We start from the raw sequence: 26429 nt of genomic DNA on the forward strand, positions 1-26429 counted from the left end.
CATAGAAAAAGGAGAAGCTTTGAGAAGAAAGTGAGAATTTCCAAGGCATGCTCTGGTTCATGGGGTCACGGAGAGTCGAACACGACTAAGACAACTAAACAACAACAATCAACAAGGCTACCAGCCCTGATGGCTATGTTCTACTTCTGCTGTTGGATGCAGTATGCTTCTGTATACCAGAGACTGGAAACCACAGGAAGGGAGAGTGCTGCTGCACTCAGGTCCTGCTTGTGGCTTCCCTTAGGTATCTAGTTGGCAACTGCAAAAGCAGGCAGCTGAACTACACAGGCTACTGGTCTGATCCAGAAGGCTGGGCTTATTTGGGCATGGCCAAAGCCTGTGACAGGCAAGAGCAGAGTGAAAAGTAGATGGGGTAAGCCCCTTTTCTCTCCTCCCTTTTTGACATCCCTTTTCTCTTTCTCTACCACCCCATTTCCCTACGCATGCTGCCTGCATGAAATTAGACTGAGGGCCTATTAGCCTTCTGTCACAGGTTGATCACCCCTTCATTAAATTGTGTGTTTGGCCCAGATTTTGGGAGAGTCGGGTTCCTAACTTTGGTATGGGTTTAGATTTGCCTTTGCCAACCTGGGGCTCTCCAGATGTTTTGGACTACAATTCCCAGCTGTGCTTGCTGGAGCTGATGGGACCAAAACCTTAGGAGGGCACCTGGTGGGCAAACTCTGGTCTAGATTACCATGGTTGATTTAAGGCAGGTCACTTCACTGCATGGATATATGCTTCAACACTAGAGAAAAACCCTATTTTGCCATAAATGTAAAGGTAAAGGGACCCATGACCATTAGGTCCAGTCACGGACGACTCTGGGGTTGTGGCGCTCATCTTGCTTTATAGCCAAGGGAGCCGGCATACAGCCAGCATGATTGACTAAGCCGCTTCTGGTGAACCAGAGCAGCGCACGGAAATGCCGTTTACCTTCCTGTTGGAGCAGTACCTATTTATCTACTTGCACTTTGACATGCTTTTGAACTGCTAGGTTGGCAGGAGCAGGGACTGAGCAATGGGAGCTCACCCTGTATGATTCTATGACATAATCATTAGAGGCAAATCATAGCCAGCCCTACCATTAGATGCTTTTGTGTGCCAGACCTGCCTTCAAGGGGCTGCCTCTACCCCAGAGCTTCTAAATGTTTCAGTGTACATCAACATAAAAGGTCAATACAATATTAAAACAACACATGGGCAACCCAGCCAGATGGGTGGGGTATAATATCATTGTCATCAACAACAACAACAAGCCAGATCATAAAAATTGAGAAAAATTAAAGTGAAAACTATTCAACCAGTTGAAACAACACAGGTTAGATGAACTATTTATTGAGTATTCATCCTGATCTGCTTGCACAAAGCATACATGGAAGTTAGATTATATCCAGTCTTTTTGGAGCAATCAGCCTGATTTGTTTGCAGGGCTTTTTAGCAACAATGAAAATTCACCCTACACTCTTCCTGATTTGCTTGCTGAGTGTTATATGGCTTCCTGTTCGTCCCATATGTGTCAACCCATTTCCCCATCGCTCCCCAAACAGTGAAGTGTCTGGTTCTCTTTTAAAAGTAGACTTGTTGTGCTGGGGAGACAGAGCCATTGAATCCAGTTTAACTGTGCAAAGCTAAAGCAAACTTTTGCCCTTCTGTTCCTCCTGCAAAAGAGTGACAGTCTGGAGGCCCCAACAGTAAATTTTAAAAAGCCAGGGCAAATAAAAATGACTTAACCTGGCACTGAAAAGAACACAATGTCGGCACCCGTCTTACTTCCTCAGGGAAGGTATTCCAAATAATGCTGATTCATTGTATATTATGGAGACAGGTAGTCTCTATTACCGGTACCTGTGCATTTCCCTGTACCTCCAGTATCTTCAACATCTTCAATGTATGTGAACTCCTGCCAATAGGGGTATGCTGGGGGGAGGGAGGCTATAAAACAAGTCAAAACATGGCAGAAAATATAATGGAACCTACCACTGCTGCGAGAAAGGTTCTCCGCTATTTCTCATCCCTGACTTGTTGATTAACTTTGCTATCAGACTGGATTAATGCAGGCTGCTGCATTTTTTTTCTTCCCAGTCCTCCCCTTTATTTTATTTTTTGTTGGAGCCCTTTGTCACACGAATGCAGCACAGAATATTTAAGGTCCTGCATATTCCATGAGTTATAGGAAAGGAGATGGGGCTGGGTTGACCTTTTCAGTATTCTGTATTGTTACTAGCTATAGCCATTCCATTCATTCTGCTGATTTTACAGCCTTCCTGAGCTCTGGAGAGCCTTGTGGAATGGCCACCCCAATCAAAATACAAAATGATGAAAGGTCAGAATTGTAAAGCACACGAGTGTGTTTCAGGGAATATAATGCAATGCAATTCTGAAACCTTGTCCTTGGGCCAAAGTTTGTAATGAGAACGAAAATGGGAGTCCATGAAATTGTCCTTGTAAGAGGCACGGGATGAACAGGACAGGGATCCACTCATCTGCACACCTTTTTGCATAGATAAGCACATCCGCTAGTTTGAGCGTGCTCCACACAACCCAAAAGAAATATCTGGCAGAACACTGAATAAGACATCAAGGATCACAGAGATCACTAGAAAATGCAATCCTAATCAGCAGAACTCCAGATGGAAAAAACCTTTGTGTGAAGAAACTCCTCATCCACTTGGGGTGATTATAGCCATACCACTCTAAACTTCAGACCCAGGGATGCATCAGGGAACAGCATGATATTTTTGACAAAACTGGGGTTTAGGAAAACAGTGGCTCTCCGTGTGTTGTTGGGGTTCAACTCCCGTCAACCCAAGTCAACAGGGCAAATGTTCAGGGATGAGGCAAGTTGGAGCCAGACAACATCTAAAGGGCAATAGCTTCCCTATGGGTTCTCAGTGAGTCCTTGGGTGGTGGGAAAGAGAGGAAGCTTAGGGGAAAGACCACAGCTTAGTGGTGGATCATCTCCTTCACATGCAGAAATTGTCTTGTCCTAGGCAACAATCTGGCTGCTGAAATCTGCACTAGCTGCAGTTTCCAGAATGTCTTCACGCACATTGAAGTAATCCAACCGAGAGATTGCCAAAACACAGTCAAAATAAATTAGGCTATCCCTGTCCAGATAGGGGGGCAGCTGGGCCACCAGCCAAAACTGATGGAAGGCACTCAGTGACACCAAAAACAATTGAGCCTCAAGTGACCTACCTGCTCCTTCAGAGGGAATGTAACCCCATCAAGATCAGGCAACCTCCCATCCCCCCTGTGTCTCAGTCTTATCTGGATTGAGCTTCAGTTTGTTGGCTCTCATCTAGTCCATTATCAAGGCAAGACAGTGGTCTAGCATATCCACTGCCTCACCTGTAGATGTAAAGGATAAGTAGAGCTGTGTCATCAGCATATTACTAACAACATGGTCAAAATTTCCAGATGACTCCACTCATCTATTTAACAGCATGGGGGATAAAATTGGACCCTTAGGTTGAAGGCTCCATGGAGCCAAACAGCACTTCCCAAGCATCACCCTTTGGAAACAACTACCCAAGTAGGACCGGAATCATTGCAAAGCAGTGCCGCACACCCCTAACTCAGACAGCCACTCCAGAAGGATACCATGGCCGATGGTATTGAATGACACTGAGAGGTCGAGGAGCAGTGCTTTTTTTCTGGGGGGACGCAGGGGTATGCATATCCCTAAACATTTTGTGAATCTAAGTTTGGCCTCATTGAGGGGCAGTATTTCAATATGAGTAGGAAAATGAGAGTACCCCTATACATTTTTTTAAGAAAAAAAGCACTGTCGAGGAGAATAAGCAGGGACACATTTCCTCTGTCTCTTTCCCAGCAGAGGTCATCATACAGGGCAACCAAAGCAGTTTCTGTGCCAAAACTGGGCCAAAACCCTGATTGAAACAGATTAGAAAATCAACATTAAGCAAGATGGACCAATGGTCTACCTTAGTATAAGGCATATTCCTTTGTACCTACTGTATATTTAAGGGAAGGACTGTACCATCTGCTTTGCTACAGAAGATCCCAATCCCCAACATCTCCACTAAGGGTTGGAAATGTCCCTTGCCCAAAACCGAATGGACCAATGGTCTGATTCAGTATAAAGCAGTTTTCTACGTTTCTATGAAACCTTATGATCAAGGACTCACAGAAACTTACAGACTGCCTTTGGAAAAGAGCCAAAGAATGGAGCAACTCTCTCTAGCTGCATCTTATGCCAACAGAAGTTAGAGGTCACTGCCCTTCTGCTAGACATAGAAGAGATTAGTCCTTAGGTGAGAGAAGTGAACAGATTGCTATATGTGGGAGGAAGTTCCATGGCCTATAGTGTGTGGCTTATTAGAGCATGAAAAATTACCAGAAGGGAGGAGAGCGTGGGAGACTCCTGGACAAGTGCTGGTGGGAACAAGTTGGCCTAAATAAGGACCAGTGGGGGTGTTCTGTCTCAGTAAGCTCAGCATGTATTTTCATATAACAGCTTGACAAAGGCAATTCTTGGCAGTTCTTGCCATGCAGTTGTATTTTCCAATGGTTACCTGTTGCACCTGTCAAGCAGGCAGGGCCTGATGGTCCAAGATGAAGCTCAACAACTGTTCCATTTTTCAAGGAACGTGTCCTTTTTTTAAAGCAATACTACATTTTCAAGGGGGGGGGGACTTTTCCCTGAGATAAGGAACCGGTGGTAAGCCCAGGTGAATCTGGTCAGTGCTTGAATGGGATCATGAATGGAAGTTTGGGAGCATGCAGTTAACCAACCCAGTGGAAGGGCTGTTAGGAGCACCCTGTCCACTGCTGCTGGCTGAAGGGTGACATTTTCTTTCTGGTGTGCACGGGACAGGGTGTGGGATTGGATCCTGTAAGTGTGTGAAAACAATGGGGGGCGCTCGCACCCACACACGCATACACACACAGCGCAATAGCAGATCAATAGCAACAGGAACTGGGGCTTTTTCAGCTGGAACTCAGCAGAACTCAGCTCCAGCACCTCTCAGGAGAACAAGCGAAGTGTTTGTGGTGGGTTCTGGCACCTCCCTTTTCTAGAAAAATAGCACTGTCCGGAACGCATTCTACCTGAGACTGTATACACAGTAAGTGTTCACGAGTATGAGAGGAAGAAGGAAGTGGAGCAACCTGAGTGATTTGCCAATGTTGGTGTTTCAGCCCCCCACCCTACCCTGCCTCAATGGAGAGTGGGATACTGTACTGAATGTACCTTTACTTTGGGGGTTGCAGTAGAATGCTGTGTCTGCAGAGAGAGGTGTCCCCCCCCCCCTCAATTCCATGATCTGGGTGGTGATCCTGCAAGTAAAAATGCTCATGAGTGTTTGGCCAGCAGCAGCAATGGTTCGGTTGAAACATCTCAACCTTGAAGGGAGCATGTGGGAGGCACTGTTCATCATTTTCAGAAGAAAGTGTGATGGAGCAATACCATTCATACAAGCATTCATAGTTAGCAGAGGGGAAAGAAGCATTGGTGACTATTGTAGCAATGATACCTTGTAGAGTGTTTTCCTGTGTGCTCTGTCCTGGATCCTCCAGCTGCTGGAGTGGAGCAGGCTTGGGCATAGGATGGGTTTTTTCCCCCTCTCCTACCAGTATGAATGACCATCACTCAGTGGGAGAGCATCTGCTTTACATGTGGAAGGTCCCCTAGGTAGGGCTGAGAGAGACCCTTGTCTGAAATCCTAAAGATCCACTGCCAATCACTGTAGACAATATTTTGCTATCTGGACCACTGATATCATTCAGTAAGGCAACTTCCTTTGCTCAGGTGGGTGTTTGTTTTGGAATTTGTTTGCGGATTTTAAAAAAATGCTTTGCATTTGAAGCTGATACTGATGTTTTAATTATTTCCCATGCTCCTTCATTTTTATTCTTATTTTTATTTTTGGCCTTCTCTCTCTTTTTGGCTTTTTGTTTAAATTATTTTAATTGGTGGTTATTGTTTACTGCTGCTGTGATAAATGGAAAGGCATGAGTGAAATTATTCTAATAAATAAAACAATAAATATTTTCCCCTTCAGACTTATTTGGCTCTATGTCAAGGGCAAACGATTCACTGAAAGTTTGCCAAACTAATTGCTAACTTTCCACCATCAGTTTTAGATGACACCAATATTTGAACCTCAATGTCTTGAGATTTGTATCTACTTATTTTCTCATTTATTTCGGGAGTCGGATGCTAATTGGCTGATTGGTAATGCAAATAGCCTCCTGCTGTGGGTGCATTAAATGGTAACAGTTTCGGGTTGCTGGCTTTCTAGTTTAATTGAGGAGCTATTCAATTATAGGTAATAATCATTTATTACTAATAAGATCTTCTAAAATCCTCGAATCACAATAAGAAGTGCAACTGCAAAAATTAAATTGCCTGTGTTTGTTGCAAAACATAGAGTGGTTGATAATAAAAGATTTTGAAGGGGGGGGGGCAGCAAAAAGACTAGCCCCTAATACATAAGTGCTTGCATCAAGGCCAACTTCAGAGAACAGGGAAATCAAGAGAAGTCTGATCAAAGTTATCTTTCCACTCATGTGCTCTTACTTTCTTATAGTTTTCAAGAGGCTTTCATAGCAGGGGAAAGCTTTTCAATGTGTTCAGCTCGAAATAATAATGTGCTTAATCAAAATGATCAAATGTGACATCTAAAACATATAGCTGAGATCAGAGTTGAACATGCCATTTGCCAACAGCACACTCTTTCTAACAAGCTCATTTGTGGTCTCATTTGGATTCCTGGAATTAATTCCTTCATGATATTAGTGATAGTGCCCAGAAAAGTGCTTCTCTGAAGATTGCTTCACAAGCTGATATTTTTTTTCTATTTTCAGATACGCACTCTATAGTGTTCAATGTGGAGCATATGTATGCTTTATTTCTAGAAGGCTGTGTTATTAGGTTAACTGCTGTTAGTACTGGGCTGAAACTTTTGCAATTATCATTGGCTTCTAGCCATGATGGCTGTGTTCTCCATCCGCTGTTGGAGGCAGTATTCCTCTGAACACCAGTTTCTGACGATCACAAGTGGGGAGAGCGCTGTTGAATTTTGGTCTTGCTTGCAGGTTCCCTACAGACAACTGTGAGAACAAGATTCTGGACAAGAGGGGCTTTTGGCCTGATCCAGCAAAGCTGTTCTTATCTGCTTCAGCCATTTGATTAGTGGTATTTGTGATTCATCCTACAAAAAGGCGATGAGTGAAGAGCTTCAATGTAGTTGCTTTCACATTTTCCATCTGGGGTGGGAGGTTGTATTCACCACATTAAATGTACCGTGTGGCTGAGTAGCTTGTTTTCTGTAGGGGCAAAAACTCCCACCCTTGCAGGAGTTAAGCAAAGGTGGTTTTAGGGTAGCATCACTGAGAGCCCAGCTCTTGAAAGAGTCTCACGTTGCATCAAGCATGGACAGGCATATTTTTCAATATCTTAAACACACCACTGACCACCTGCCATGCATTTAATGTAGTTACTGCAACACTCACACCTTGCGCCCCTTTTTTCTCCATTTCCCCCTCTTCTTTTGAAAGAGGCAGAAGACAACACACTTCTTTTTTTGCAGAGGGAGAAAATCCTCTTGAATGTTGGCAGGATTTGGCCCAGCACAAGCTGCTTGCTCTGTCAGGGCTGGTTCAGCCGTAGGTGAGCACAAAGACTCAAAGATGATGCAGCAAAGTTGATTCAAGGAAACAGAATACAAACAGAGAAACCTACAGTGAGACTGGCCCTGGTAAAGCAGTTGCTAGAATTGATGGTCTGGGCCTCCTACTTCCCTCCAAGTCTCCTCCCCATCCAGCTGTTTTGTCTGCAGTCTTAAACGCCACCAGGGAGCCCCCCCCCCACAACCTCTGGGCTCGTTGTTCTGCTACATGCAAAAGTCTCTGAGCCCTTGGAGACAAGGAGAGAGGGGAGCTGAAAAGAGTAGGACCAGCAAGCTCCTGTGAATCTGATGCAGCCTCAGCCCCCACCTCCCCTTCAGTTGTCTGTCTTAGGTCTGTGGTGATTTCTGTTTCTTTTCTCTCTCACTCACTCAAGCCTGGTTACAGGTAGGTACGGTAGCCGTGTTGGTCTGGGTCGAAGTAAAATAAAAAAATTCCTTCAGTAGCACCTTAAAGACCAACTAAGTTTTTATTTTGGTATGAGCTTTCGTGTGCATGCACACTTCTTCAGATACACTGAAATGTATCAAGCCTGTTGAAAGCCTGTTGCTTGTTCAGCATCCAACCATTCCCCTGGCTCAGAGCATTCCTCTTCAGAGGCTTCTGTAAGGGGTTCTCCAGCTGGAGCGTCCCACCATTCCTAACCATTCTAGCCTGTCCCTGACATACCCCTGTCAATTGTCTAGTGCATTTCTACCACAAAGGACTTTTAAACAGAGGAAGTATAGATTTTAGGATCCAACTCACTTGGTGTCAAGAGCAGCCCCAAAGGAACGTGGTAGGAATGCTTGAGGAATATTATTTTTGGAGACAGGCGGAGTACCCCCAAACCCCAGGCGACCCCTGAGTGGAATAATGACTCAAGACAATGTGTTATGGGATTAGAATTGGCCACAACTTTATTAAGATGTAGGAAGACCTTGGCTCAGGCATTGGGTGTTTATCCTTCCTCAATTTCAAAGACCACAACCGCTGCGCTATGCAGGTAGCTAAAATAGCGTCACCCACAGGTGCACAAAAAAAAAAGCAAGCAGCTTTCTAAGTGTCGTATATCACTGATGACACTGGCAGATTTATGTGACTCAGCACATTACTTTTCATTGCCAATTATCTTTTCTTTCTGCATCACCAAAAAGAAGAAGATGCCAATTAGCATACAGGGTTCATATGCTAATTTGTATGTAATGGATTCAAATTTAAAAATAATTACTGCAATTTAAATAGAAGTATGGTACATCCCACATCCCACTATAATAAGGAACATTATTTTCTGTGGAGTTGCTCAGTTTGCTGCACAGGTGCTAATTATTGATAGGCAACTTCTTCTTGTTCTCCCTTTTTATGGTTCTGCATCCCACTTGGGTGGGGTGCCATTCAAATAGAAAATGCTGCTCCCTTCCTCAAACGGGGAGCATCTTTGCCACACTCCAACTCCCCCCCCCCCGAAGAAGCATCTAGATGGTAGATCCTGTGGGAGGAGTTGGGGATGACCATGTGATCTGTATGACCAATCAGACTGAGGGAAGGAGGAGACAAGGTTTTATGACCCAGCTTTTACTTTTGCAGTGTTCTCCCTCCTTTGGTATGCAGTATGGGCTGCTGCTAATCACCTGTTTGGAAACTGAGTAAAAAAATTAGGGGCGGTCCTATAGGTCCCTTTTTTGTCTACTTCATACTGCTAGGAGTGGACATTTTGATTGGTTTAATTGGCTTTTAGTCCAGCCAGGAAAGGGATTTTAAGAATATATCTGATGGGATAGATATTTGTGGCATAATTGGGTTAAGGGTAATATTGAGGTGCCCAGTGCCAGATTCATTTTGGGGAACTGTGGGGATGCCCTGTGGCTTGGCATGCAGATGGTTCACTTTTCATATTTTTTAAAAATATTTTTTATTGATTTTACATAATAAAGAAAGACATACAGAATATATTCTACCTTCTTCTCTCCCCCCTCCACGAGCCCCCTTCTGCCACAAGAGAGTCTCATGAGCAGTGAACAGTCGAAGGTAGTCCATTTTATAGTTGAGTTTCTCCCCACCTCACTCCTCCCCCCCAGAGCCCCCCCTGCCACCAGAGGCCCTAGGATGGTAAGGCAAAGTAAAGGCGGGTATCCACCCAGCTACTTTTCCATAATTACTTTAAAATCTAAAAAGAAAAAAGCAAGAAAAAAGAAAAAAGAGAATAAAAAGCAAAAAAGAAAAAACAAACATCTTATTTTAGGTCCCTTAACATTATCTTAGTGACTTCCTCATATCCCCTCTTCCTGGTTATTCATAATTTCTATTTACTAATCATAGCAGATTTCTTCATTCCAATTTCAATTCTTATTCTTAAGCACACATTCCAATGCCTATATCTAATGCCTAAACTTATCTCTTTCCTTTCTTAATATATTCCCCACATTCCTCCTGTCCACCCTCCACAGGCCCCCTCCTGCCACGAGAGAGTCCCATGAGAGGCGGACAGTCAGAAGTGGTCCATTTTGTAGTTGAGTTTCTCCCCGCCCCACCCTCCCTCTTTTCAACCTCATGTACCCAAGAGACTCATAGCAAGGAGGAAGGATTCCTTCCAATCCTGTCCTGTGCGGACACAGCTTGAGTTTCTTGATGTTTCCAGAATAGCAGAGGAAGATGATCTCTCCTGGCTTAGGGAATTTCCCTGACCAGTTATATTTTGGTTTTGGTTAATTTTGTTGAATTATTTGCAGAACTTCCAGTTTTGCTGTATTTTAATAAATATAACCCTTTCCCCCATAATGCTGTTGTATTCTGAGTTTTTATATGTGTGCTAGCAATTCTTTCTAATAGAAGGGCTGTCTTCTGCTAGGCCTTCAGGACTGACCTCTGTTTAGGGTTGCTATATGTCCTCTTTTTCATGGGTAGAGTCATCATAGCAATTCATAGTTCAAAGTAGAAGTTGGCAAATGTGTCGTCTTTTTTTGCTCTTCAAAATATGGCAACCCTAAGTTGAACATCAGCTCTGCTGGGGACTTAGAATCTTTTCTTCCTTTTCATTCTGCTTACTCTTGAAGACTAGTAATTTAGGGTTTTTTTCTAAATAAATATTCCAGCAGATTTGAGTGCTCAATTTCAGGCTTCATCCATTGATGTTAAATGTGTGTATCCTTAGCTTTTAGTATATTTTCCAAGGAGCAGTGGGTAAACCAGCTAATTCTGATGGCAAATAGGAATCATTTCCCATTTAGAAAACAGGTTTTTACATTTGTACAAGGTAATGAATTGGGGTCTTGAAGATCACTTCTAGAACAAAATGTATTAAGGGAAATCAGGCAGTTAGTTGTCTGTTCTGATTTTTCTGGTTACCCAAATCTTGTGCTTATGCCTTGCTATTATGCTTCTCACTCTATAAAAAAATACAATAAATATGTGATTAAACGGAAGGGGGGGATTATAATCAGCTTCCATTCAGCTCCTGCCCAAAAAAACTGATGCTCCTTTGTCCCCAGATTTGTTAATTCCCTTTCAATAGAAACATGGAAACAGAAATGGGAAAGATGTTGCTATGTAGCTTCCAGTATTGAAATGTATGAGGCGCAGTGACCTTAGGCTCTGGAGATTATGTGCCAACCATTTATATGCGCAGCTGTGCAAATTGCCAGAGTTTAATGTTAAATTTGATGGAAAATCATCTTTGCTGCTCTGCATTTGAGGAAAGGACAAGGTTTAAATATTTAATGGGGTTCCTTGCTGTGTGAGCGCATTCAGTGTTGCATTTAGAGGGCAGAAATGTCTCGGAATCCACTTTCCAGAGTTTCCCATCAAGGCGTCTGACATACTGCCTTGTCACCAAGGCACAGGAGATGGTAGAGGGGAAGGGGTGGGTCCACAAGTGATGGGGAGGGTGCAAAATGTCTCACAGTTTGAGAGGCCTGCCGTGTCCTGGCTCCCACCCAAGAATTGCAACAGGTATACTTTCTTGTAAGTAGAAGAGCTAAAGTTTGTTCCAGCAGACTGACAGGAGGAAAATAGAAATTGGTCCAAAGGCACTGAGGGTAACAGCAAAGAAGCATGGCTCAATCTAACTCAGGAAAGCAGCTTCAGAGTTTCTTCAATGCAGTTCAGGGAGAAGGTCGCTGGGTTAGGGTTTCAGGATCAGGAGCTGTGACCTTAGACTGCACAGGAGTATGGAACCTTTCCAGGAATTGGACCCACCTACCCATCACACAGAGGGGCGCAGGTGGCACTATGGTCTAAACCACTGATCTTCTTGGGGTTGCCGATCAGAAGGTTGGCGGTTTGAATCCCTGCGATGGGGTGAGCTCCTGTTGCTCGGTCCCAGCTCCTGCCAACCTAGCAGTTCGAAAGCACGCTTTAAAAAGTGCAAGTAGATAAATAGGTACCACTCCGGCAGGAAGGTAAATGGCGTTTCCATGTGCTGCTCTGGTTTCGGTGTTCCGTTGCGCCAGAAGCGGCTTAGTCATGCTGGCCACATGACCCAGAAAACTATCTGTGGACAAACGCCGGCTCCCTCAGCCTGTAAAGCGAGATGAGTGTTGCAACCCCAGAGTCATCTGCGACTGGACTTAACTGTCAGGGGTCCTTTACCTTTACCTTTTTAATCCATCACACTTCTTAATAGAAGTGAGGAAAGTGCAGCAACTCATGATGGTGCCATTGCTTGAAGGTTGGGTTTGCTTCTGCGTCTTGAGGCTTCAATATTAGTGCCTGGCTTTTCTCCTCCTCTTACAGCTCAGTCTGTGGCTGAGGAGCTTGCCCCCTTCCCTGGCAGAACTGGGGTGCCCCAACATTGGATGGGCTTGCTTCCCCCCTTCCTGAGCCAAAGAAGAAGGGTCAAGATTTCCAGAGGGAAAGTTGCAGTGGGAGGGCCTGGCTTCAAGTTGTGGGCTTGAGTGGGAGGGCTCTGATCCATGGCCCCTTTCTCCCACTCACCATTCTCAGTGAGGGCCATGACATGGGGCAAATCGGCATTGCAGAACTTACATAAGTTGCCATCACTTAATTCAGTCATGGCACCGGTATGAGGGAGAATTTTGTCTCTGTTCCCATTTAAAGTCAAACCTACCTAATTTCAATCAAAATCAAACACTCATTTGCACTTCCTTGAAACAATACTCAGAAGAAAACACAGTCCTTATTACATTTTTGTATTTCTCAGATTTTTGAAATGCTGTTTTCCAACCACATAATGTACCCAAAAGTGACTGCTACTAAAGTGTGCATAAAAATGCATACATCAGTGAAAGTGATCAAGCAGACAAATGCTTGATATTGCAAAACACTTCTTTGCAAAATGCACATCATAAATTGAATACAAAATGTGTGCATTATGAGAAATTAACACTAAAATGCTGATGAATTGCAAACTGATCTGGAAATTTGGGGTGCCGAACTTAAGCTTGGGAGAATGAGAAACTGAAAGAAATCAAAACTGACAGATTCACCTGCCCCTTCCTGTTTCTGCCATGCTTTCTGTTTAGCTTCTGCACAGGCTCAAGGATAGAGGACGGTTTCTAGGTGAGCTGTGTGCTTGTTCAGGTGCTAACTACTGATGGGTTACTTGAAAGTTCCTGGTCTCCAGGGTTCTTTATCTTTAAAAATGGACATGGACTGGACATACCTTCAAACAGAGGAGTCCTTCCAATAGTTTACCACCCTCCATAAAGTATGACACATCATCGTACTTGTTGTTGTTTAGTCGTTTAGTCATGTCTGACTCTTCATGACCCCATGGACCAAACACAGGCACTCCCGTCTTCCACTGCCTCCTGCAGTTTGGTCAAACTCATGTCAGTAGCTTCGAGAACACTGTCCAACCATCTTGTCCTCTGTCGCCCCCTTCTCCTTGTGCCCTCCATCTTTCCCAACATCAGGGTCTTTTCCAGGGAGTCTTCTCTTCTCATGAGGTGGCCAAAGTATTGGAGCCTCAGCTTCACGATCTGTCCTTCCAGTGAGCACTCGGGACTGATTTCCTTCAGAATGGATAGGTTTGATCTTCTTGCAGTCCATGGGACTCTCAAGAGTTTCCTCCAGCACCATAATTCAAAAGCATCAATTCTTCAGTGATTAGCCTTCTTCATGGTCCAGCTCTCACTTCCATACATCACTCCTGGGAAAACCATAGCTTTAACTATGCGGACCTTTGTCGGCAAGGTGATGTCTCTGCTTTTTAAGAGGCTACCTAAAGCCTGGCCAGGGTCATCTGTTTTGGATACTGTAGTGTCCCAATAGGTCTGAATATGGCCATACTCTATGGAGAGTTTCTTCTGTGGTTGGTCTGATCCAGACAGGCAGCTTCGGTCCTAAATCATTAGCGGTCTGCACACTATGTGAGGCATGTACTTGTGGACTCAGCACTGCCTGTTCTTTTCAAACTCCCAGTGCACAGTTATTAATTCATATTTTGGGAGCAGAAGCCAGAGTCTCCACTCCCAGTAAAGTGACTCAGACATACGAGCTAGAAGGATATTATCTGTCCAATTCATCCCTGTGTACTCTAGCAAAATTAAATGCCCTGCCACTTTGACTTATGGGCTCTCGAATCTGGGCGAACCTTATCAACAACTTTTAGGAGAGATATACACAGGCCTAGCATTTCTCAAACCAGCCATTTTCTAGGGAGTGAAAAGTGGGCAGCACACTCTAAGTCTCCTCCCGCTGGGGACCTTTAGGTAGATTATACAAATTTTAGTTTGAATACAAGCAGCTACCTCTGCTTGAGTGCTGCCCCAGGGGCAATATGGGTAAGGCACCAGAGCTCTATGCCCAGGTCCCTTTGCTCACATTCCATGGCATTCTTGTTTACTAAACTTGATTGGGCAAGGAGAGTAGGAAAGTGTTTGCAATGGAATCTTGTGCCTGGTGGGGAAGAAGGCAATGAGAATTAATATTATTATTATTCATTGTTTATACCCCGCCCATCTGGCTGGGTTTTCCCAGCCACTCTGTCCGGCTTCCAACAAAATATAAAAAATAATAAAATGTCAGACATTAAAAACTTCCCTGAACAGGGCTGCCTTCAGATGTTGTATAATTATTTCTCTCCCTGACATCTGATGGGAGGGTGTTCCATAGGGAGGGTGCCACTGTAGAAAAGGCCCTCTCCAACAGCAGGTGGAGCAAGATCCAAAAGCTAATGGGGCCAGAACCAGCAATAGGCAACTACCGGTAATTCTGCTTTTGTCCCTGTCCTCCTCCCCACCAAGTTCTACAAAAGTGCCATTCACTGAACTGGTTGTTAAGCTCATTGTGCCCTCAGCAAATCCCCATCTGCGTTACAGGGCAGTGCCCCGTTTGTTTTCATGGACCAGCCTGAATGAAACCATAGGGACTTGCATGTAAAAGATCACAGGTTCAATCCTCAGCAAGCCCCAGAAGGTCTAGATTATGGTGGTGGAGGTGGTGGACAGAAATCCATAGCCCTACTCTGGGGAATGTCAACAGAGCTGGCTTACAAGATTATGAAGTACCCGTAAGTGAAGTTATACACATGGCCATTTGCATGTGTATAAACCAGTGTCTACAAGTACTCAATTGCACCACTGGAAGGACTCTCAAGTTTCTCACCTGATCAACGAAGACTTAAGATGGTAGTCTAGCCCTTGATACCTTCGCTATACCCATGTAAAAGAACAGGAAAAATGATTATGCAAATCAAGCCTGACTCCCTGGCTCAACTTCTCTGTCTCATCAAAACACAGCTATTGCCAGTAACATCACATGAGCAAAGAAACAATCCCACATCTTTGAAAGCGGTGCCTCATTTCTATTCTTTTATTTTTCAATATTGTTTTCAATTTACCATGGACCCTAATTTCCCTATCAGTGCCGCAGCTTTAAGCATATTGATTTAGACTCTTCTCTGATCTCTGCTGTGGAGCAGCACTAAACAGATCAAGGGAAATGCTAAAGCGATTCCCTAAAGTCAAATCAACAGAACGTTCCCAATGGGAGGGAAAATGACAACAGCAAACTTGAGAGTGAGCGAGCCCAGAAAGTACACAAGGCAAGAATACAATTCGGCAGCTGCCCTTTTTCAATTACATTCACAAAAGGCATGCTTTTGTCTGTACAGCTTTCTTTCAAAATGCGAAATAGCAAAAATGAAAGGGGAAATGCTAAAGCAGGGATGCAATCCCATGCCCTCATGTGTCCGAGCATGCCCCGTTTAATAAAATACAGCTTGCTTGACATAAGAACATAAAAAAATCTTTCTGGGTCACATGAATGGCCCACCTGGTTCAGCATCCTGTTCTCACAGTGGCCAACTTGATGCCTATGAGAAGCCCACAAGCAGGACTTGCAAGTGTTAATCAGAGGTGCACTGTCTCCTGCAAGGGGCTAAACATAGCTATCGTGGATTGTAGCCATTAATAGCCTTCTCTTCCATGTTGGCAATTTTATCCTCCAGTAGGGATGGGCATATCTGATCCATGCCTGTTTCATATGTGTGCATTCAAAGGTCGGTTCCATCCCATTTCCTGCATTAATCTTTCAGGGAAACAGGAAGCTCATTTTACCGGGGGGAATGCACTGGTGCAGAGTTACTTTGGCTACTGCAGTCGCAGATGCTATTGTGGTTAATCACAGAAGTGTGGAAGCCCTTTCAGATCAAGGACTGCATGCCTTTCTGGGAAACCTTCCAGGAGGCAGAGGGCACATGGCAGGAGTAGGTGGAGCCAGAGGTAAAAACGGGTGGAGCAATAAATGTAATTTTTAGCTTTTTACATGAGGCATATTTCTATCCTCTATTCAGGCAGGCAAGACTCAGTATCAGCGCTCAATGATACATCCCAGCCAGGCGAAAATCCTCAAGGGAAAAGTGAATGAGGGATGTGGCCTGGGAAAAGTCCCAGGGGAATAAAGCAATTTGATATGTTCTTCCTTCGACTGTCCCCCATTCCATGAGGTTCCCCATTCCTGTGGGGGGAGCTCCACATAGGCAGCTCCACATAGGGAGCTGCTTTATACCAGGTCAAACCATTTGTCTATCCAGGGCAGTGTTGCATAATATGATCAGCAGTAGCTCTCCTGTTTGATGTCTTGCTCCAAGACTGAGGAGCTTTGAGCAAAATGCCCTCACTCGGACCCCTCCTCTTCCATCTTGGATTTAGCTCACCTGGCCACAGCACTCAGCAGCAGTGGGAACACTCCAAGCAGTACTGCGTATCTACCCCTCGCTGCCATTTTTAATTTCCCAAATAGCCTTGGAATGATGCTACATTGTAGGAATTGTAGGAAATTAAACTGGCGGACAGACCTAGAACTGCTCAAAGTGCCAGGCCAAAAAGGGGGGGGGAGAGAGGATGGGGAATTTAGAACAGGTATCAACAGCAGACCCAGCTAGCAGTCCTAGCAGTTGCCCAATATTTCCATATGATGGTACCAGTTCTGCTCTCCAGGGTCTGAGGCAGAGGACTTTCATGTCCCCTGGTGTCTGATCCTCTTCCCTGAAGGTGCCAGGGGCTGAACCTGGAACCTGGGCCTCCTCATCCCTGGATAAGGAGGGCTATTCTCACCTGACACACTTTCCCATCTGTAAAGTGTAAAGTTAAACATCACACCTCCAATGATTGTGGGGTGCATTTGCATACACTGTAGAAATGATGAAATATAAAGTTGATGAAGCTAATGGGTTCGTTCTGCTTAGGCTAGCACTCCAGTGAAGAAAATGATCTGCATTAGACTGATTGCATTTCTGATGTTCAAAGTCTTTCCAAACTTTGTCCAATGAATCTAAAAGTTAAGCTTTAATTGTCAGATTCAACTTGAGGAACCTTTAATCAACTGATTGCGGGGCGGGGGGGGTAACCCCTGGAAGCCTTTGCAGTTTATTAGGTCATCTGGACATTTGTAATTCATGATGTTCTAAATTTATTCACATTCTGATGGAGGCTGCTAAAAACAAGGGAACAGGCCTAAATCATCATAATTTTGTTGGCTCTGATGAATTTGAACCAGCTTCTGATTTATTCGGAACTTGGGAGAAGGATGGGAAAATTCAAGTTCCAACTAGATCTAAGATAAGCTGGTTTCCTAGCTTCCTAAGTGCTACTGGGAATCCCAGGCATGGGAAATGTAAGGCAGAGCAAACATATGGACCAAAAAATGAAGAGAATTGATAGAGGGAAACCCTTCACACCTTGGAAGGAAAATCACTTTAAAACAGGCTCATGTTCCCTGTTCCCTGCTGAGATGCAGTAGGGCAAGAAAATGTAAGACTTGGCCATATAAATATGCTTCTTTCTAATGGAAGGAAATGTCCAACGCAGAACATCTTGCACTGAGTCTTCTGCCCACTTGCTTAACCTCATTTCCACTCCTAACTTATTTATGTTGAAGACTCCACCTCTATTGAACATAGCTTAATGGTATTATTTTCAGAAGAACAAACACAGCTGAAATACTAACACTATTAGGGTCTGACTGTATCTGTCAGGAGTTGTGCTTAAAGCTTTGCAGAAGGCCACCCTGCACTCAGAAAATGGTCAAAAACAAACATGCAAGGGGAATGTTTGAAAGGAGCTGCTAAGGGCCCAACTACACTATTTTTAATTTATTTTATGGGCAGGGAAAGAAATGGTTAGATAAAAGTGGTAATGGGCGGAATCCAAATAATTTCTACTTAATTTCTACTTAAAGTAGACTCAATGAAATTAGTGGATCTAAGTTCACCATGCCCATTGATTTCAATGGATGTATTCATTCATTCATTCATTTGTGGTATTCAATGCCTAATCCTTAAGTATATATATATCCCTAAGTAGTTCAGCCAGAGGAGTTCCCTAAGTCAGGAGGCATCAGCTTCCATCCATGTTGACAGGGTCAGTCTGTGACCCCACAGCAAGGGACTGGAAGGAACTATTCCTCCTTGCAATGAGAGCCTTCAGTTTGTAACCAGAACCAAGCCAGCGTTGGGCAACCCAAGAGTGTCCGTAACCCAATAATGCCTTAGGTTTTTACCCCACCTGATCTTAAAATTCTCCAACTGCTCATCTTAAAAACCAATTAAACAAAGCAGGCAGGCAGGCAGGAAGCACTCCAGCACAAGTAATTCCCGGCTATATGATGGAGGGGGAATCCTAATGCCAACCAGGGTCTCCCTGTAAAATTCATACTCAGTTACCTAGCAAAAACCAATACCACATAGGGAGGGCAAGAGGGCATTGTAAGAAGCAAAGTGGAGTTTGGAAGCAACAAGTTAATAAAGCCTGGGTTCCTTGCCATACATGATTGACTCTCAGAGTCATGTGGTTGTCCCAAACTCCTCTCTGAAGCAAAACCAATCTGAGTCTTCTTCCTGGGGAGGTTGGAGTGTGGCAAAATTGCCCCATTAAAATTTGGGAGCGGCATTCTGCGTAAATTTGCCCACAAATTTGCCTAATATTTAATCTCCCTTTTTTTCAAGCATTTTTCTCTAATATAATGCATTCTGGTATGACATTTCCAGCAATTTGTACATTTATTTTGTGTTTTCCCCCCTCCAGTATACTTATTTTTATAAGAATTTTTGGTTGGAGAACTGCACTGGAAAATCTGATGAATTGAAAGGTTTGAAGGATAGCTGAGTTTCAGTTCATGAACTGGTTATGTACATTAGATAAAATATGAACTGGGGGAGGGACTCGCCCCCATCCTTACTCAAGTGAAGTGTGTACAAAATATTTAACTAAATCTCTTCCACTTGGGAAACTAAATCACACCACAGACCTTCAGTGCAACAGGCAATGTGGGTCTGTGCATTATTAGACACATCAAGCTCACTCGCTGGATCATCCACACTGTGATCAACTCCCACCTGGTAACCAATATCCCCACTGTGGAAGGACGTATATATCCAGAATTGGCCTCCACAGTCACTTACAGACTCTTTGTTAAAATCGTGTTCATGGAAGACAATCTTACTCAGCTACGAGTGATCACAGAAGAAGAAGAAGAAGAAGAAGAAGAAGAAGAAGAAGAGACGCATCAGGTGCAGCAGCTAGGAAACCATATCTCCTCCAAATAATAAAGGCTATTAACGTTTTAATTGAGAATCCCAGTGGGGAGAGGAAGGGCATATACACACTTCCTAGGACGATGTGGCATAGGCAGTCCACCAATTAATTGGCTAGGAAATTGGATAATACAAAGGAAGGAAAACAAATGAGTTGTGGGTTGTTGTTGTTTTTTGTTTGAGTGACTGTAATGATACAAGGTCTTATTTGCATGTATCTATAAGAGAGGCACAGTAAATGTTTATAATGGATTTCATGTATCTGAGTTTATGCACATTATGCTTCATTTATAACATAATGGTCGGGCAATGCCACTCCTGTCTTTTAGCAGAGTGAATTCACCACACACCCATTTTGGGGGGAAGGCATGAGTTGGTCTTTCCCGTGGGGAGGTTGTATTGGGGATCACATGGGCCAGAGTGCCCAATAGGAGGGAAGGAACCAGAGTGCTTTTTAAGCCTGCTCTACTCTCTCCACCTTCTTCTCTTTTACGAGTGCCCTCAATTCCTCTTCAGTGTGGGTTTTGCTAGTTGCTGTATCTGGAGACTGAGTAGAAATTTTTCAGGGAGCCCATGATCAGCCCTTGGGACACCCATGTTTGCCCACTTCACACTGAGTTCTTAGATTTGTTATTGGAATATGGTATGTGCTTGTTTGGTCTGTTTGGCATTCAGTGCAGGCAAGTAAAGGAATGTAAGAACTTAATTGAGAGATACCCTGGGGCATTCTGGGATTTAAGGGCACTGTTGAGTAATTTTCCACAGCCTTTGGCTTGGAGGGTCTTTTAGGTCTGTCTTTTTTTGGCCTTGATGAATGCTGGACAACAGGCCTTGGGTTTGCATGTTGGATTTACATACCCAGGGTTCATTTAGCAGAAAGGGAGAATTTTCTCCCAATCCTTGGCTGGGGAAGCATGCAGTGCTTTTTCCCACACACAAACATGTTTAGGGGGTTCTCTCATTTTGACTCAAGAAAATCACCACTACTATAACAGTACTATAACAGATGCGCTGTGGGTTAAACTTGCTGATCAGAAGGTCGGCGGTTCAAATCCCTGCAACGGGGTGAGCTCCCGTTGCTTGGTCCCAGCTCCTGCCCACCTAGCAGTTCGAAAGCACCTCAAAGTGTAAGTAGATAAATAGGTACCGCTCCAAGCGGGGAGGTAAACGGCGTTTCCGTGCGCTGCTCTGGTTCGCCAGAAGTAGCTTTGTCATGCTGGCCACATGACCCGGAAGCTGGAGGGGGGAAAACACATACAAAATGTACAAATTGCTGGAAATGTCATACCAGAATGCATTATATTGGAGAAAAATGCTTGAAAAAAGGGAGATTAAATATTAGGCAAATTTGTGGGCAAATTTACGCAGAATGCCGCTCCCAAATTTTAATGGGGCAATTTTGCCACACTCCAACCCCCCCCAGGAAGAAGACTCAGATTGGTTTTGCCCCAGAGAGGAGTTTGGGACAACCACATGACTCTGAGTCTGAGAGTCAATCATGTATGGCGAGGAACCAGGCTTTATTAACTTGTTGCTTTCCAACTCCACTTTGCTTCTTACAATGCCCTCTTGCCCTCCCTATGTGGTATAGGTTTTTGCTAGGTAACTGAGTATGAATTTTACAGGGAGACCCTGGTTGGCATTAGGATCCCCCCTCCATCATACAGCTGGGAATTACTTGTGCTGGAATGCTGCCTGCCTGCCTGCTTTGTTTAATTGGTTTTTAATCTGGGCAGTTGCAGAATTTTAAGATCAGGTGGGGTAAAAACCTAAGGCATTATTGGGTTAAGGACATTGGGTTGCCCAATGCTGGCTTGGTTCTGGTTACAAACTGAAGGCTCTCATTGCAGGGAGGAATAGTTCCTTCCAGTCCCTTGCTGTGGGGTCACAGACTGACCCTGTCAACATGGATGGAAGCTGATGCCTCCTGATTTAGGGAACTTCTCTGGCTGAACTACTTAGGGATATATATACTTAAGGATTAGGCATTGATTACCACAATTAATTAATTAATTAAGGATTAGGCATTGAATACCCAGGTGGCTCTGTGGGTTAAACCACTGAGGCTAGGGCTTGCTGATCAGAAGGTTGGCGGTTCGAATCCCTGTGACGGGGTGAGCTCCCGTTGCTTGGTCCCAGCTCCTGCCAACCTAGCAGTTCGAAAGCACGTCAAAATGCAAGTAGATAAATAGGAACCGCTACAGCGGGAAGGTAAACGGCATTTCCATGTGCTGCTCTGGTTTGCCAGAAGCGGCTTTGTCATGCTGGCCACATGACCCGGAAGCTGTCTGTGGACAAACGCCAGGTCCCTCGGCCGGCTCCCTCGGCCTATAGAGCGAGATGAGCACCGCAACCCCAGAGTCGGACACGACTGGACCTGATGGACCTTTTATAACAGAACAGGAGATCACCACACCCCTCCAAGTGGTTTGTGAATTTTCTCAAAATATGTGTGTATAAAAAGTGCATCTTCTCACAAAATACATATTTAAATAGATATTTTGGTTAATATAAACTACTGAGAACTGCGTCATCACATTTGAAGAAGTGTAAACCTGGTGGATAGCTCAGTTACAAGCACCACATTAGTACAAATAATGCAGAGGTGATATTGTGTAGGGATTTGCCCTCCCTCACAGCCTAACCAAACTTACAGGGTGCACACAACCAATGGTTTCAGATGCTCAAAACGATTGTCCCCATCATGCCATACAAGGAAACCCCCCCCCGCACTTTTGAACATAGGTTTATGTAGTGCTTTTTTTTCCCTTAAAAATGTTTAGGGGTACTCTCATTTTGACTCAAGAAAATTTTATAGTTCAAATCGGGGGAAATAAATACAGTAAATGGACAAAAGTGCAAAGATTCACAAAATGTTTAGGGGTATGTGTATCCCTGCATACCTCACCCCCACCCCCAGAAAAAAATCACTGGAGGCATGGAATGCAGCTGTTACATGTGCAGTGGAGTGGGGGGAGATGCTTCCTTCATATATGGCAATTAAAACCCACCTGCCCATAATTTGGTTTTTGTTTGGCTGATCTTCTGTTATGCATTTGAATAAATAAAACATGTTAAACATTAATCTGCCTTCTTCCATTGTGTGCTGGCAAAGCATTGACTTCAAAGTGTATGTGCTTTGAATCTTGGTGACTCAAGATGTCAAGTGATCCTCCTCCTAATTTTGAAGAAAAAAAAATCCAGGAAAGACCAGTTCACATAATGGTATAGTTTGAGTAAGTTGGCCAAAGCAGCCAAACAACTAAACATAAATGACAGAATAATACAAACTAAGAACACGATATGATCAGCTGATCTTGTCAGGTGAAAAAGTAAGTATCACACTATGGCTTGCTGGAAATTAATTGTGAGATTAAATTTGAAAATAATAAAGAAAATTAGAGAATTGTGAAAAATCTAATTTGTTTCTAGGTTTGTGATCATGTCGAAGGATAGGAGAGAGGGAAGAGTAGTGGGGATAGAAGAGACCTTCATTTTTTCTCCATCTGTATGCAAACCAACCTGATTTGCACTATTCAAACAAATATATGGATCAGAATATAATTATTTTTCAGATTTTGCACTTCTCTGAATTTTGCAATAATGTTCCCATCTGAAAAATGTACCAAAATGCATCATCATTGTATTTTATGACAAACTATTTATAGCAATGTCTACACTGGGATAAAATTTGTATTACAAATCCTATTTTGTTGGTTTATTTCAACAATGATCATCATGCTTTTTAAAATCACAGATTAATGCAGAAACGGGATGGAACAAACTTTTGAATAAAACCATGGAAATTATCTTGTAGCAGAAGCAGACTGATCTGGCTCTCAAGGAGAAAATGTATTAATAAAACAAACCAAAACCAGGCAGAGGGGAAAGATCTTTCTGACCCGAGCAGCAAAGATCTAGTCTTAATACAATCTTCTTTTTGACAAGTTGATCAGAAATGCTGTCTTTGTAAAAATACTATAAAAGGATCTATTGAACTCCAAGAGCATCTACAGTGCCAGAGACTAATCAGATTAATGCTCTTGCCATCAGGTGAGCGTGACCCTTTCTTTATCCTACCCCACAGTGATGACTTTGCTGGGTTTCAGTGCACTCCAGATTTTTATCAGTGTGAGTGAGACTCGAGGAGAATGAAATAAGTCCATGTGCATTTCAAATATACTGTACAGACACAGCCTTCTGTTTCCTGATAACTACCAGTCCCTTGCTGACCTTTGCAGTACATCATCATTTTGAATACAGGGGAGAGATGCACTCTGTACCTGCAAGTTAAAATAGATGAGTACGTGGCAGATTGCAAAGTGGTCACAAAGTGACTCTGTCCAAAGTGCTGAAAAATATGGCTCTGCTGAAATGCAGACCAGCAGTAAAGAAGGATGTTTTCCAAAAACAGCTCAAACCTTCATTTTAAAAAAAGAGAAAAAGATTAGAGTTCTGCAGAAGTCCAAAAAACTGAAGCAAATCTCCCTGAAGAATAACTAAGGGTTGACTCAAACATTCATAAATGCAGGCGGCAGGTGGTGCAACTTGCCCTGATGCTGGCTATACCACCCCAGTTTTTTCAGAGGAGCAATCCTTTTCAGAAAGACCCAAGATGGGAACTATTTATTCCCTTCCTTATTCGATGTATATGGCAAATGCTGTTACCTTGTGACATGGTTTTCCGGTGTTGGGGCCAGGCACAGTATTTGTGCCAGGGTTTTCAAACACCCATCTCCCCAAAAATATCATTCAGAACAGAGAGTCAGTCAAAAACTATCCCCCCCCAAAAAAAAACCCCGAGTTTGTTGAATTAAAATAAACAAATCCAAGAAATATGTTTGTGTTCAGTGAGACTTACTCTCTAGAAAGTGTGTTTAGGATTGCAGAGATAAAATAATATAAAAGGTTTGTAAAGCCACACACACGCATAAGCCCAAATAAAAATGATAAAATTAGAAGAAAATCCTCACGGTTTATGGGTTGTAGCAGCCAGTGTTACTCCTACTCAGAAGGGACCCATCTAAATTAATAGATGTGACTAATTTAGGTCCATTAACTTAACGGATATACTCTTAGCATAACTGAGTTGGATAAATCCATACTGAATAAATAATATTAAAACCAAACTAAAATGGCACAGGAGACTCAATAATCAGGAGTGCTTATTGTGGTCGTTGATGACTGCAGCTGCAATACCTCCTGCATGCACACAAGTAACCAGGATAGCCTGACCACTGTAGTATGTATAAAAATACATATATTTGCCAAAAAGTAAAGAATGCATTATATTAAGGGAAATCACTTGCAAATATGTGTCTATTAGGAAAGATGCATACTAAAAAACTAACAGTACCATTCCCCTTATACAGAGGGGACAAATTTGACACTCCCTCCCTCCCCAGATAGAAAAAGAGAGGTGATTTCCTGCAGAGGGCACTTTCACTCAATGGAGGGAGGTGGAGACAGGCTATTGAAGCCTGCTTCACCCCACACTCTCCCCTCTACTTTGATTGACACCCACCTTCCCATCCTTTGCAGTATGAGCCTTAGGCTAGTTGCCCTGTTTGGGGGATGAGTAGGCTTTTTCAGGAAGCTCCCGATAAGCTCTTGGCCTTCTCTTTTTTGCCTACTCTACAGGTAGGTGATATCAGTGTGACTGGGTTGGTGTTCATCATGTTTTGGCTAATCTGGCATTGGGTCCAGGCAAGTGAGGGGATTTAAGAATTTGTTCATCTCATACCTGTCAGTGTTGGGTAGGGGGCACACCTTGGTCACTTTGGACAGGCATGGCCTGTGGGGTGCTGGGGGTCCTCCCCTTTTGGCCTGGCTGACACATTGGCCAATGGGGCCATGGTGGGCCTGTGGGAATCATACATCCAAGGGCCACACAGCAGGGTGGGGAGAATCTTAGGAAACCATGTGGCACGGACACAGTGTGTGGCTGTAAACTGTTCCAGGTGATGGGGAAATAGATTACCCCCCATTCATTACCAGACACCTGCCCGAGCTTATTTTATTTGGTTACATTGATTTAACACATTAAATAGACTGTTTTCCAGATCTTTGTGTTGTTATATTTTAATAACTTACTTACCCATAATTGTAATCCTGAGTCCTCTTTTGGGTGTGTTGGGAATTGTTTGTGATGACTTTAATAAAATTGCAAACTGATTAAAAAAAAATATAGCAAACTGAACTTAAAGTAAGAAACTGTGAGAAAACAAAATTGACAGAGCTACCTACCTCTAAGCATGGGTGTTTTGCGTGTATGTGTGTTTTTCCCCTTTTCTGTTCAAGTCTAGGATGGGGAAAAGGCACTTTGTAGCTACTCAGTGGCGCTTTCATTTGCATCGTTGTCCTTCTTGTCTTCAAGGGTTGAGCAGTGCACTTAATACAGATTTAGGGAACAGAGCCCTGGTACAGTGTACCATATTTTTCTGTGTATTAGACGTGGTTTTTTGACTAAAAAAACTTGTCCAAAAACTGGGGTTGTCCAATACATGGGTAGTGGCAGGAGGGGGAGAAGCGGTGAGCCCACCAGCCAGCTAGTTGGTGGGAGCACGACTTCCCCCGATGCTGCTGCATGCAGGAAATGATCTAGGGCAGGCATCCCCAAACTTCGGCCCTCCAGATGTTTTGGACTACAATTCCCATCATCCCTGACCACTGGTCCTGTTAGCTAAGGATCATGGGAGTTGTAGGCCAAAACATCTGGAGGGCCACAGTTTGGGGATGACTGATCTAGGGCATGTTTCCTGCCCACAGCTGCATGTGGGGAGAAGCTCAGCAACTTTGG

This window comes from Zootoca vivipara, chromosome 14 (genome assembly GCF_965207765.1).
Source record: "Zootoca vivipara chromosome 14, rZooViv2.hap1.1, whole genome shotgun sequence".
NCBI lineage: Eukaryota > Metazoa > Chordata > Lepidosauria > Squamata > Lacertidae > Zootoca > Zootoca vivipara.